This window comes from Lygodium microphyllum, chromosome 10 (genome assembly GCF_053477565.2).
Source record: "Lygodium microphyllum isolate KBCC chromosome 10, Lygodium_microphyllum_v1.1.10, whole genome shotgun sequence".
NCBI classification, from domain to species: domain Eukaryota; kingdom Viridiplantae; phylum Streptophyta; class Polypodiopsida; order Schizaeales; family Lygodiaceae; genus Lygodium; species Lygodium microphyllum.
Genome location: NC_141144.1, coordinates 65,546,196 through 65,560,700, shown reverse-complemented (window position 1 = coordinate 65,560,700; position 14,505 = coordinate 65,546,196).

Genomic DNA, 14,505 nt, shown 5'->3' with positions numbered 1-14,505 from the left:
CGGCTCTTGCAAAGGCAGTATGGATTGGACATGCTGTCCAAATATGGGATGACAGGCTGTAAGCCTATTTCAGTTCCCTTTGAGCAGAATGTGAAGTTGAGCACAGATGCAGGTGAGCTTCTGGAAGACCCTACTATGTACAGACGCATAGTAGGAAGTTTGATTTATATGACTATTACCAGGCCAGATTTGAGCTATGCTGTTGGATTGGTAAGTCAGTTTATGCAGGCTCCAAGGAAACTGCATTTGGATGTGGCTAGACGCATACTTAGGTATGTGAAGTCCACATTGCACATTTTATGAGACTGGGATTTAGATACAGTTACATGGATACACTGATGCTGATTGGGCTAGTAGTATTTCTGATAGACGATCTACCAGTGGATATGTGTTCTCTTTTGGACGTGTTGCAGTGACTTGGAGCAGCAAGAAACAGCCTACAGTTGCCTTGTCGAGCACAGAGGCTGAGTACAGGGGTGCAGCAATGGCTGCATGTGAGGTAGCTTGGTTGCATAAGCTACTTTATGATATGCATCAGCCTACAGATGGGCCAGTTGTCATTTATTGTGACAACATGAGTAGTATACACTTGGCAAATAACCCAATATATCATGCTAGAACAAAGCACATTAAGGTGCATTATCACTATGTGCGAGAGAGGGTTCTACTAGGCCTTATTGATCTAGTTTATGTCAGCAAAGAGGATTAGGTAGCTGACATATTCACGAAGACATTGGGCACAGAGAAGCTGCGCAAGTTCAAAGACCTGCTTGGTGTGCAAGAATTGGGATTGAGCTCGAGGGGGAGTGTTGAGATATCGAGCTCCACTCGTGATATGCCAGGGTGACCGTTGTGCATTTATGTCACCGACTTGTTAGTTGCAGATGCGGTTGGTACACCACCCATGAATAATAGCTAGATGATAGCTATCCTTATCTACTCTAGTTCATGGTTCAGTTAGTATGCCACCTTAGTTATTTGAGTTTGGTTTGAGACCCATATATAGGGTTCTTCTATTTCTTTGTATGAGAGTTCTTTTGGGCTTACACAACTAAGAAGAGGAAAACTGTTTTCAGCCTCCACCTTTGTGTGTATTCCCCCATTGTGCAAGCAAGAAAGCTACAAGTGAGACTCCTTCCTTCTCTCCCACAATCTTGATACTAGCAAATCTCTTAAGATCTCTTCCCTTGATTTGTAAGAAGAAATAGAAAGGACTTGACTCTATTTCTTTCTCTCAGAACTCTGATTCTAATGCAGACTGATTTTATAATTGAAAGCATCACTACATTATTGATGCTTTATCATTGTATGTCTTTTTTCAAATGTAATATATCTCAATTTCACAAAAAAAAAACCATCAAAATAATCTTTGTGATTATAGATCTCCTTTACTCTATAGCATTCATGATCTTATTTATTTTTAAAAAATAGTTTAAAGAGTATTATATGATGTTATACAAAGTTCTCTACATGAAATAACATGAACTTTTGACAAGTCAACGAAGTTAGATAAATAAATTATCAGTGGAGTCATTTATATAATAATATAAATTTTTGATAAATCAATGGAGTTGAATAAATAAGTCATTAATAGTTAAATTCTTATACAAAACCCATGATAATAGATATAATTATTCAATATCTCTTCAATCTTTTTCTATAGCTCAAAAGGATAGAATATACTATTTAGTAAAGATAAACTATATTTCATAACTCTTCAAGAAGATACCCTCTCTAAAATAAAAATACTTTAGTGAATTGATAGAATGATTAGCAAATAAGTTACTAAAAATATATAACTATTCATATTTCTTATATATTTTTAAAGCTCTTAAAGAAGATAGAATATCTATAGCAAATATATACTAATGCAATATCTATTCAAAAAGATAGTCTATTTTGGATCCAAATCATGTAATGATAGGTAGAAAAAAAAGTAAAGGAATAGCCCAAAAAATTTTAAGCTTTAGGATAATAGTCACATGTGACTCTCTGATAATGTTATAATTTTTATTTTTAATAAGACCTTACACCTATTTAAAAAATACAAAAAAATTCATAAAAGCATTACACTTAAAAAATTTTGAAAAGTTTTTAAGAATTTTTTGAGCGTATTTTTTAAAGCTATTTTAAGAAAAAGGAGAAGAGGATCCTCCTTATATGTTGTAAGGGATAAGGGGAGCTGAGTGTGAATGGTCTTGAGGGGAAGGAGAAACCCTAACCCCAAAAAAGCACAAAAAAAAGGCCATCATGATATGCCATGAATACCCCTATTCATGCCATATCATGAGGGCCCAACCCCCTATGCACGTCATATCATGATGGCCCAACCCCCTATTCACGTCATATCATGATGGTCTATTTTTTTGTGGCCTTGAGGGGAAGGGGAAACCCTAACCCCAAAAAAGTATTAAAAAATCACAAAAAATAGGCCATCATGATATGGTGTGAATAGGGGGGTTGGGTCATCACACAACCCCCCCATTCACGCCATATCATGATGGCCTTTTTTTGGGTTAGGATTTTCCCTTTCCCTCAAGACCATTCCCACTCAGATCCTCTTATCCTCTATAGCATTAGGAATATTTACATGTATACACTCTCAATACCTCGTCCCCTTCCCCCCCCAAAATACCACATTGGATTACAAAGCATGACAAGATGCTACCCCTTAATCCACAAAAAGATGCCTTTATAAATCAAGCTATAATAAAATGCAATATATATTCTTTCTCCTTGGCTTGGAAGGCTCACTTCCTTGAGAAGAAGAGGATCTAGATTGATTTGTTGGTTGATCAAGTACTCTAGGGGAGATTGGAACCTTGACAGTTGTCTGCTTTATCCTTGTCATCATTGTTGCGCCTGAGAAACACTACAAGGATTTGAGCTGGTAGCGACGGTGGGTATTGGCGTCACTATTTGTGTCGCAACGTCACAAATAGCGACGCAAATAGCAATGAAAATAGCGATGCAAATAGCGACGGTCCACAGGGAAAAAAGCGGGCCGAAATCGAGCGCGGCTTTATTTCATGTTTTCACGTTTTGTGTTTTGAGAGCGAGAGCGAGGGAGAGAGCGACCGTCGTGAGAGAAGGAGAGGAATAAGACTTGCCGCCGCCGCCGCCACCATCGCCGCCGTTGTTCGCGAAGGAGAGGAGGAGCCTTCATTGGAAAGAGGAGCCGCCCCACACTCGCCATATCTCATCGGTGAGTCTCCCTCTCTCTTTATTTTGCTTGTTTAAGGTTTAAATCACTTTCTCTTTTGTTTGTTTAGGAGAGGAAATGAGAGAGAAAGAGAGAGAGAGAGAGAGAGAGAGAGAGAGGGAGAGGGAGAGAGAGGGAGAGAAAGAGAAAGAGAAAGAGAGGGAGAGGGAGAGGAAGGGGGAGGAAATGAGAGAGGGAGAGAAAGAGAGGGAGAGGGAGAGGGAGGGAGAGTGCATTCTCTCTCTCCCTCTCTCTTTTGCTTGTTTAAGGTTTAAATCACTTTCTCTTTTGCTTGTTTAGGAGAGGAAATAAGAGAGAGGGAGAGGGAGAGGGAGAGGGAGAGGGAGGGAGAGGGAGGGAGAGTGCATTCTCTCTCTCCCTCTCCCTTTTGCTTGTTTAAGGTTTAAATCACTTTCTTTTTTACTTGTTTAGGAGAGGAAATGAGAGAGAAAGAGAGGGAGAGGGAGAGAGAGGAAGAGAGAGGGAGAGAAAGAGAAAGAGAGGGAGAGGGAGAGGGAGGGGGAGGAAATGAGAGAGGGAGAGAAAGAGAAAGAGAGGGAGAGGGAGAGGGAGGGAGAGTGCATTCTCTCTCTCCCTCTCCCTTTTGCTCGTTTAATGTTTAAATCACTTTCTTTTTTGCTTGTTTAGGAGAGTAAATGAGAGAGAAAGAGAGAAAGAGGGAGAGGGAGAGAGAGGGAGAGAAAGAGAAAGAGAAAGAGAGGGAGAGGGAGAGGGAGAGGGAGAGGGAGGGGGAGGAAATGAGAGAGGGAGAGAAAGAGAAAGAGAGGGAGAGGGAGAGGGAGGGAGAGTGCATTCTCTCTCTCCCTCTCTGTTTTGCCTGTTTAAGGTTTAAATCACTTTCTTTTTTGCTTGTTTAGGAGAGGAAATGAGAGAGAAAGAGAGAAAGAGAGGGAGAGGGAGAGGAAGAGGGAGGAAATGAGAGAGGGAGAGAAAGAGAAAGAGAGGGAGAGGGAGAGAGAGAGGGAGGGAGAGTGCATTCTCTCTCTCCCTCTCCCTTTTGCTTTTGGAGAGTGTTAGGATATATTGTGAGAGGGAGAGGAAATGCGAGAGAAAGAGAGGGAGAGAGAGGGAGAGAAAGAGAAAGATAACATATATTGGAACGATAACATATCCATGATTATGGTAATGGTATGCACTTTGCTTTTTTTATGGGTACCATTACATCGACTCCTCAAGAGGGCTAAAAATTAGTCATACACTTTATAAAGTCTAATTAGGAGATTTAATATGCACGATAATAGACTTATCGATAATGTTATGCAATGTGCTTTGCCATAGGCCACGTACATTGGTGACTCTTTAAGATGGCTTAAAATTGGTCATATCCTTCATAATGTCCAAGTAGGGGATCTAATTGTGATATGCATAATTCATTGTTTTTGTATTAACTTTATAGGCATAACAAATTAGAAATCCATGCCAACTAGTCAACGGAAGGACTAAAAGAAAATGATACCCTAGCTAATGGTCATTACGGTACTTCATCAAAATGAACCCAAAAGTATTGCTATAGAAGAAGAATCCCTTAAATTGAGCATAGGATATTTTCTTCAAATGTTATGACTATGAGTAGAATTGATTGAAACAAATTTTATTACTATAGTTGATAAATTTCATAGATGGCATTAATTTTAATACATGGACCTAGGACACGAAAACCACATTTCTAAGATGCTTTTTGTTGAGACTGATTTATTATTAGACTAAGAGATCCTCAATGATGCTCATAAATGGATTACTTATACTCAAAGCCCTCTAGTGCAATTGTATAAGTAATCCTAGTAGATCCCCTCTAAGATACTTAAAGTACATAACCTAGAGATTGTAGCTAGGTATATAAGGTATAATGATTGTACAAGAAGACACCTCAATAATTGACTTATCACCATTAAATCCCAAAGAAGAATCGTGTTACATCCCCTTCAACTCTATATTCACCTCGTGCAGAACTTCATTAACCATAGCATCCTTGTTACCAATCTTTTTGTTGCAATGCTGAAGTAACATATTCATCACTTTTCCTTTTAGCATCTAAGGCATTATCCAATCTTTTAGTCAAGTCCAAACATTTAGTCTTTGACTCATGAACCTTATGAACCAATGCTTTTGTTTTTTTACAATAACGAATAATTATCTACCGGGACAAACAAATCCTTGAGCATGGTATATGGCCGAGATATAACATCAATAAATCTCTCAACTACTATGTCCAATGCATTCTTTACATCAATTAGTAAAGCATTTCTTATATCTTGAAGTTTATATTTCAACACCATGGATGCATCAATATCAACCTCAATGTTTTACAAAATTTGCTTCTCAAGCTCTTGCAGAGGCTAAAACCTCTTAAGCAAGAGCTTATGGTCAACTTGCAACTTGACATACATCTCCATAAAGCTATCCATTTGAGCCTCATTTGTTGTAATGTAGATAAGATTGACAATGAAGAAGGTCTTATTGTTCAAGATCGTGAGGCGTATCTTAATTGTCAAGAATCGCGTGGTGGAGGGGATTGCTCAAGATGCTGCGCCGAACACACACAGAATGCACAAGGAGAAGCTCACTCAAGAGACAAGAAGAGAGATGGAGGCCAAAACGTTTTCTTGCTGATTTCTTCTTCTTCTTCCACACACTTCACAATGTACACAAAGTATAGATAAGATACAAGATAAAAGAAAAGTGGCCTTCTAAGTCAAACAATGCATAACCGACTACACTAGTCAACTGGCGCTATAACTATGCCAGCTGTAAATAGGTGTAACAACCTGAATATAATAAGTAATGAGTCAGTGGCCATGTGAGAGTCATAATGACCACCGACGTGCTAAGTGTAGACGTGTGGACCCATCTAACTAGGCGGTCCATCTAACCAGGCGGTCCATCATCAATGTCCACATGTGTTGAGCTTGTCATCTCAACACTCCCCCTCAAGCTCAACTGCATCTCTGCAACTCCAAGTAAGCTTCGAAACTTTTGAAGCTTCTCTGTACCCAATGCCTTCGTGAAGATGTCAGCTATCTGATCCTGTGTGCTGACATACACCAAGTCAATCTCACCTGCTAGTACCTTCTCTCTCACAAAGTGGTAGTGTACCTCAATATGTTTTGTCCTGGCATGGAACACAAGGTTCCTAGCCAACTGTATACTGCTCATGTTGTCACAATAAATGACAACTGGACCTTCCACCTGCACATTTAAATTAGCCAATAACTTTTGCAGCCATACTACCTCACATGCTGCAACAGCATCACCTCTATACTCAGCCTCTGTACTCGACAAAGCAACTGTAGATTACTTTTTGCTGCTCCAAGCAACTGCTGCACTACCAAGAGAGAACATGTATCCGCTGGTAGATCTTCTATCCGACATACTACCAGCCCAATCTGCATCTGTGTATCCAAACACATGTACGTCTGTACCTGCCTCATAGAAAAGTCCATAATGTAATGTGGACTTGACATATCTCAATATGCATCTCACTGCATCCAAGTGTGGTTTTCTAGGTACTTGCATAAATTGACTCACAAGACCAACAGCGTAGCTCAAGTCTGGCCTTGTAATAGTCATGTAAATCAAACTCCCCACTATCCTCCTAAACATAGTAGGGTCTTCTATCTCATCCCCAACATCAGCACTCAGCTTTACATTCTGCTCCAATGGGACTGAAAGTGGTTTGCATGCTGTCATACCATACTTGGACAACATATCCAAGCCATACTGTCTTTGGGATAGCCATATACCATCATCACATCTGACCACCTCAATGCCAAGGAAGTACCTTAGCTCACCTAGATCCTTCATCTCAAACTTCATCTTCAAACAACCCTTGACTTCAGCAATCCCACTATCACTATCACCTGTAATAATCAAGTCATCCACATAGATGACTATGATGACCAAACCTGCATCTCCTTTTCTCACATAAAGTGAGTGATCAGCATCAGAAACATAAAAACCAATATTGACAAGATACTCTCTAATCTTGTCAGACCATGCTCTAGGTGCTTGCTTGAGCCCATAGAGTGCCTTCTTCAATTTGCACACATACGTGGGATGCTCTAAATCTTCATAACCTGCTGGCTAATCCATATACACTTCTTCCTGCAAATCACCATGCAAGAAGGTATTCTTTACATCCATTTGCCGCAACCTCCAACCTTTGGCTGCTGCCAAAGCAATCACACATCTGACAGTTGCCATCCTAGCAACTGGACTGAAGGTTTCTTCATAATCTATGCCATATGTCTGGGCATAGCCTTTTGCAACCAGCCTAGCTTTGTACCTGCTAATAGAACCATATGCATTGTGCTTAATCTTATAAACCCACTTACATCCAATAGCTTTCTTTCCCTTCGGCAATGATACTAGATCCCAAGTCTTATTAGCCTCTAATGCAGCCATCTCCTCATCCATTGCTGCATCCCAATGAGCATGACCAATAGCCTCCTCAAAACATGTAGGCTCAACATCCTCAACTAGTTTCACCATATAAACATAATGGTGAGCTGCATAACCTTCAAAACCAAATCTTTTAACAGGGTATCTCACCCTGCTAGACCTGCGTACCACTGGATCACTCAATGGAGTCTTTGCATCAGCCCGTGCTCTCTGCACACCTGGAGTTCTCACTGAAGGAATGCCAAGCTCATAATCTAAGCTCTCTGAGCCACTGGAGTCTCCATCAAGAACTGCATCAATGCCTTCTGACACTTTATTCTTTCCTTTGTCTTTACCTGTAGTGCTACTAGATGCACCTGAAGATGTAGAGGTACTCCTTAGTCTCCCAGACCAAGAACTACTAGATGATGTCTCTGGTCCACTAAGAGTCCATGATTCTTGCTTTTCAGCCTGCACATGAGTGTCATGATCATCATCAACATCCAATGCATCACCACTAGATGCATACCAGCTGCTCATTTCATCAAAGATGACATCCCTACTCACTGTGAACTTATATGTGACAGGGTTGTAACAGCGATACCCTTTCTGCTCTAAAGAGTATCCAATAAAGACACACTTTTCAGCCTTTGGATCCAGTTTCTTCTGCAACTCATCTGGCACATGAACATACGCAATGCAGCCAAATACTTTCAAGTGTGAAACATCAGGCTTCTTACCTGTAAAACATTCTTCGGGGGTCATACCATGAACTGCAGCTGTGGGAGTTCTGTTCATAATATAAACAGCAGTATGAACAGCCTCAGACAAAAAATGCTTAGGCATATTCTTTTCAGCCATCAAGGCGCGTGCAACTTCTGCAATATGCCTGTTTTTCCTTTCTGCAACCCCATTTTGCTGTGGGGTATACCTGCATGTGAACTGTCTCTTTATCCCATGAGACTTCAGAAAATCACTGAACTCATTTGAGAGGTACTCTCCCCCTCCATCTGACCTCAGGCACTTTACTTTCAAGCCTGTTTCTCTTTCAACTGCAGCCTTGAAAGTTCTAAAGTGCTCAAACGCTTCACTCTTTTCCTTCATAAAATATACCCACAGCTTTCTAGAACAATCATCAATGAATGTGACAAAGTATGAACAGCCTCCAAGAGATACATTTTGTGTAGGCCCCCAAATGTATGTATGTACAACATCAAGAATATTTCTGCTTACATCTCTATCATGTGAAAAAGGTTGCCTTGCCTGCTTACCAAACTGACATGCTTCACATACCTTCTGAAATTCTGCAACTCTAAATGTAGGCAAACCTGTAACCAACCCTTTGGACTGCATTAGTTTCAGTCTTTGTACATTTGCATGTCCAATGCGTTTGTGCCAAATTTCAATGTCTGCAACAACACCTTTTCCTTTGGCATACATAGCAGCATTCATAGTAGGAATTCCGGCATCTAAAGTGAATATACGTCCAACTCTACTTCCCTTTGCTACCAACCTGCACTTGTCATTGAAGTCTTCTACAAAGCAGCCCTTTGCATTAAATCTGACTTGCAGCCCTTGCTCTACCATTTGACTGACTGACACCAAATTCTTTGTAATAGATGGCACATGTAATACATCTGAAAGACTCTTTGTCTTACCATCATGCAAGGACAAGGAAACTTTTTCAATGTGTGAAATTGGGTGGCATGAGTCATCACCCGTCTGCACATAACCTGCATTCTGCAAATCCTACATCTCTCCAAACCATTCTGCATGGCTGGCCATATGATTGGATACACCTGAATCGACATACCAAACATCTTCATGTGTTCCCTTTCCTGTAACAGCATTCAGCATATGCTGCATAACAAACAAACATTCATTTTTGTCTTCATTCTGTCGTGAAGACGATGCATAGTTTCCTTGCTGCAACTTACCACTCCGAATATCATCTTTCTTGGCATAACATTGGGTTGCAATATGACCTGTTTTGCCACAGTAGTGGCACACTGTCAAGATTGTGGGAGAGAAGGAAGGAGTCTCGCTTGAAGCTTTCTTGCTTGCACAATGGGGGAAGACACACAAGGGTGGAGGCTGAAAACAGTTTTCCTCTTCTTAGTTGTGTAAGCCAAAAGAACTCAAGTACAAAGAAATAGAAGAACCCTATATATGGGTCTCAAACCAAACTCAACTAACTAAGGTGGCATGCTAACTGAGCCACGAACTAGAGTAGATAAGGATAGCTATCATGTAGCTATTATTCATGGGCGGTGTACCAACCGCGTCTGCAACTGACAAGTCGGTGACATAAATATACAACGGTCACCCTGGTGTATCACGAGTGGAGCTCGATATCTCAACACTCCCCCTCGAGCTCAATCCCAATTCCTGCACACCAAGCAGGTCTCTGAACTTGCGCAGCTTCTCTGCGCCCAATGCCTTCGTGAATATGTCAGCTACCTGATCCTCTGTGCTGACATAAACTAGATCAATAAGACCTAGTAAAACCCTCTCTCGCACATAGTGATAATGCACCTCAATGTGCTTTGTTCTAGCATGATAGACTGGGTTATTTGCCAAGTGTATACTACTCATGTTGTCACAATAAATGACAACTGGCCCATCTGTAGACTGATGCATATCATAAAGTAGCTTATGCAACCAAGCTACCTCACATGCAGCCATTGCTGCACCCCTGTACTCAGCCTCTGTGCTCGACAAGGCAACTGTAGGCTGTTTCTTGCTGCTCCAAGTGACTGCAGCACTCCCAAAAGAGAATACATATCCACTGGTAGATCGTCTATCAGAAATACTACCAGCCCAATCAGCATCAGTGTATCCATGCAACTGTATCTGAACCCCAGTCTTATAAAATAGTCCATACTGCAATGTGGACTTCACATACCTAAGTATGCGTCTAGCCGCATCCAAATGTGGTTTCCTTGGAGCCTGCATAAACTGACTTACCAATCCAACAGCATAGCTCAAATCTGGCCTGGTAATAGTCATATAAATCAAACTTCCTACTATGCGTCTGTACATAGTAGGGTCTTCTAGAAGCTCACCTGCATCTGTGCTCAGCTTCACATTTTGCTCCAAAGGAACTGAAATAGGCTTACAGCCTGTCATCCCATATTTGGACAGCATGTCCAATCCATACTGCCTCTGCAAGAGCTGTATCCCACTTGGTGATCTAATCACCTCAATGCCCAAGAAATAACGCAGCTCTCCCAAATCCTTCATCTCAAACTTCTGCTTCAATAGCATTTTCACATGAAGGATATCTTCATCATTGTCACCTGTCATAATCAAATCATCAACATAAATGACAAGCAGCATAATACCTTTCTCTGTTTTTCTCACATAAAGTGAGAAATCTGCCTTGGAAATCTGAAAGCCAATAGTGACAAGATACTGTCCTATCTTGTCAGACCATGCTCTAGGTGCTTGCTTCAAGCCATACAAGGCTTTCTTCAACCTGCAAACAAACTCAGGATGAACAGCATGCACATAACCTGGTGGCTGCTCCATATAGACCTCTTCTTGCAAATCACCATGCAAGAAGGCATTCTTTACATCCATCTGATGTAAAGACCATCCCTTTGATGCAGCCATAGCAATGACTGCTCTTACGGTTGCCATCCTTGCAACCGGACTAAATGTTTCTTCATAGTCAATGCCATATGTTTGTGCATACCCCTTGACTACTAATCTTGCCTTGTATCTGTTCACAGAACCATCAGCATTGTGCTTCACCTTATAAACCCACTTACAGCCAATTGCATTCTTACCTTTAGGCAAAGGTACTAACTCCCATGTAGCATTTGCTTCCAAGGCATCCATTTCTTCATCCATGGATTTCTCCCATTTTTCTTTTCCCATGGCTTGCTCAAAAGAAGTGGGTTCTGGTTCCTGTATCACCTTGACCATATATGCATAGTGAATGGCTGTAAATCCATCATATTTCAGCCTATCCACAGGATACCTAGCTCTCGTAGACCTGCGCAAAGTAGGTTCACTCCCAGGTGCTCTCAAAACATCCCTGGTCTTCCTTACTCCAGGTGTAACAATAGAAGGAATACCCAACTCATCATCAATGCTCTGCTCTGAGCCACTGGATTCACCATCCACATAAGAGTGACCTGCATTCACATCAAACATGGGCTGATCAACTTTCTCTTTTCCTTTTCGTGATACCTGCATACCACTATCTGCATTGCTTTGAGAAGAATCTCCTGATCTCAATCTGCCTGTCCATGGCGAAGAATGTGAACCACTGCTAGAGGACGCTCCAGGTCCACTAATATTTTGTGACTGCTGCTGTGAATTTTGTGCAGCATTACCATTTTGTGCATCTACATCATCAATCACATTTACTGGTTTATACCAGCTACTCATCTCATCAAAAACATCTCTGCTCACTGTAAACTTACGAGTAGAAGGGTTATAGCATCTATACCCTTTTTGCTGCAGAGAGTAACCAATAAAGATGCACTTCTCAGCTTTTGGATCCAACTTGGATCTCATCTCATCTGGCACATGTACATAGGCAATGCAACCAAAAATTTCCAAATGAGAAATATCTGGTTTCCTACCAGTATACCTCTCCTCTGGAGTCATTCCATGTATTGCTGCAGTGGGAGTCCTGTTCATTATGTAGACTGCTGTAGCAACTGCTTCAGCCCAATAAAAATCTGGCAAGTCTTTTTCATTGAGCATGGCACGAGATACCTCTCCAATATGCCTGTTTTTCCTTTCTGCAATTCCATTTTGTTGTGGGGTATAACTGCATGAATATTGCTGCTTTATGCCATACTCCTGCAAGAACTTTGCAAACTCATTTGAGAGGTACTCTCCCCCTCCATCTGACCTTAGGCATTTTATCTGCAAGCCTGTTTCTTTTTCAACCATAGCTTTAAGAGTTTTGAAATGCCCAAAAACTTCACTTTTCTTTTTCATAAAATACACCCAAACTTTTCTGCTATAGTCATCAATAAAACTGACAAAATAATGACAGCCTCCAAGAGATGCAGCTTTAGTTGTCCACACATCAGAGTGAATTAATTCCAATGGCTTCTCACTCTCTTGAACATGTCTAGGAAATGGTTTCCTTGCCTGTTTTCCAAACTGACAGGCTTCACATACCTTATGCATTTCTGCAACCTTGAATTTGGGCAATCCTGCAACAATATTTTGGGCCTGCATTGATTTAAGTCGCTGTACATTAACATGACCAATGCGTTTATGCCAGATATCAATATCTGCAACTACACCGGTCCCATGTGCAAACATTGCTGCACTCAATTCAGACATGTCTGCATCCAATGTAAACATTCTGCCCTTCTTCTTTCCTTTTGCTATCAAGCGACCTTTATTTTTCATATCCTCAACAAAGCATCCATGAGGATTAAATCTGACCTGCAAGCCCTGTTCAACCATTTGACCAACTGAAACCAGATTCTTGGTGATATTCGGGACATGAAATACATCGGACAGGTATTTCTTTTTCCCACCCTGCATAGACAAGGGAATTTTTCCAATCTGCACAATAGGATGTGCAGTATCATCACCAGTCTCCACAAATCCTGGTTTTTCCATTTTCCTTGCATCCTCCATCCATTCTGCATGACCTGTCATGTGGTTTGATGCACCTGAGTCAACATACCATACATCATTGCTTTCTTCTACACTTGTCATAGAATTGTTCATGTGCTGCACCATGAACAAATGCTCATTTCTGTCATCACCCTGTCTACTAGAAGATGCATAATTCCCTTGTTGCAGTTTTCCATTCATGATGTCATTCTGCTTTTTATAGCAGTCTTTAGCCATATGACCCATTTTACCACAGTAGTAGCATTCAACATTACTGTTTGCATTTTGGCCTCTTTGCCATCCACCACGACCTCTTTGGCTCCCCCTGCCTCTAGAGTTACCACGTCCTCCTCCATAGGACTGGTTTTCTTGAGTTTGCTGCATATTCTGATTTCTGCCACGGCCTCCAAATCGGCCTCCTCTACCTCTGCCTCTACCTCTTCCAGCATTTGAGTAGAAGACAGCTTCTTTTGAAGTTCCTCCTGAAGAAGATGCACCACCATTTCTCTGTTCCTCAGAAATTAGAAGAGCAATCAACTCCTCAAAATCAGGAAATCTTTCACGAACTGAAATGGATGTCCGAAACTGTGCATAATCCTTTCCTAGACCATTCAAGGTCACGGAAACTAAATCATCATCTTCCACTGGCGACCCAATGGAAGCAAGTGCATCTGTAATCTTCTTCACCTTCATGTGGTAGTCGTTGATGCTCATACTTTCTCTTTGCACATTATGCAACTCTTGCTTGAGCTGCATTTTCCTGGCTTGCGTATTTGTGCTATACATTTTTGACAAAGTATCCCATGCCTCCTTTGGCGTACTTGCATCCTGAATATGCACAATCATAGAGTCTGAAATACTGATAGACAGCCAATACATAACTTTCCTGGCTCTCTCATGCCATGTTTTAAATGCCTGCATTTGTTGTTGATTGGGAACATCAGGAAGAACTGGTTCTTCTTCATTTCCTGCAACAAATTCCCAATATCCTTTTCCCATAAGGAAATTCGTCATTCTAAACTTCCATGCCTGGAAGTTGTTCTTGTCAAGCTTTTCAGTGACAATCTGTGAAAGAGAATCAGACGCCATTACAGAATACTGCAAGAAATTCTGTCACTGCAAAAAACACAGCTTCACCCTCACAAGGGCAAATCTGCAAAACTGGCGAAAGTGGTATTTGACCACACAGTCACTTCCTAGTGACGATTTTGCATAAACAGGAACCAAGGATGATTCTGAAACTCCCAATGTCTCTGCGCACAAGCATACGATGCAATTTCTACAGTAACTTTTCACCGACCTGTAGAACA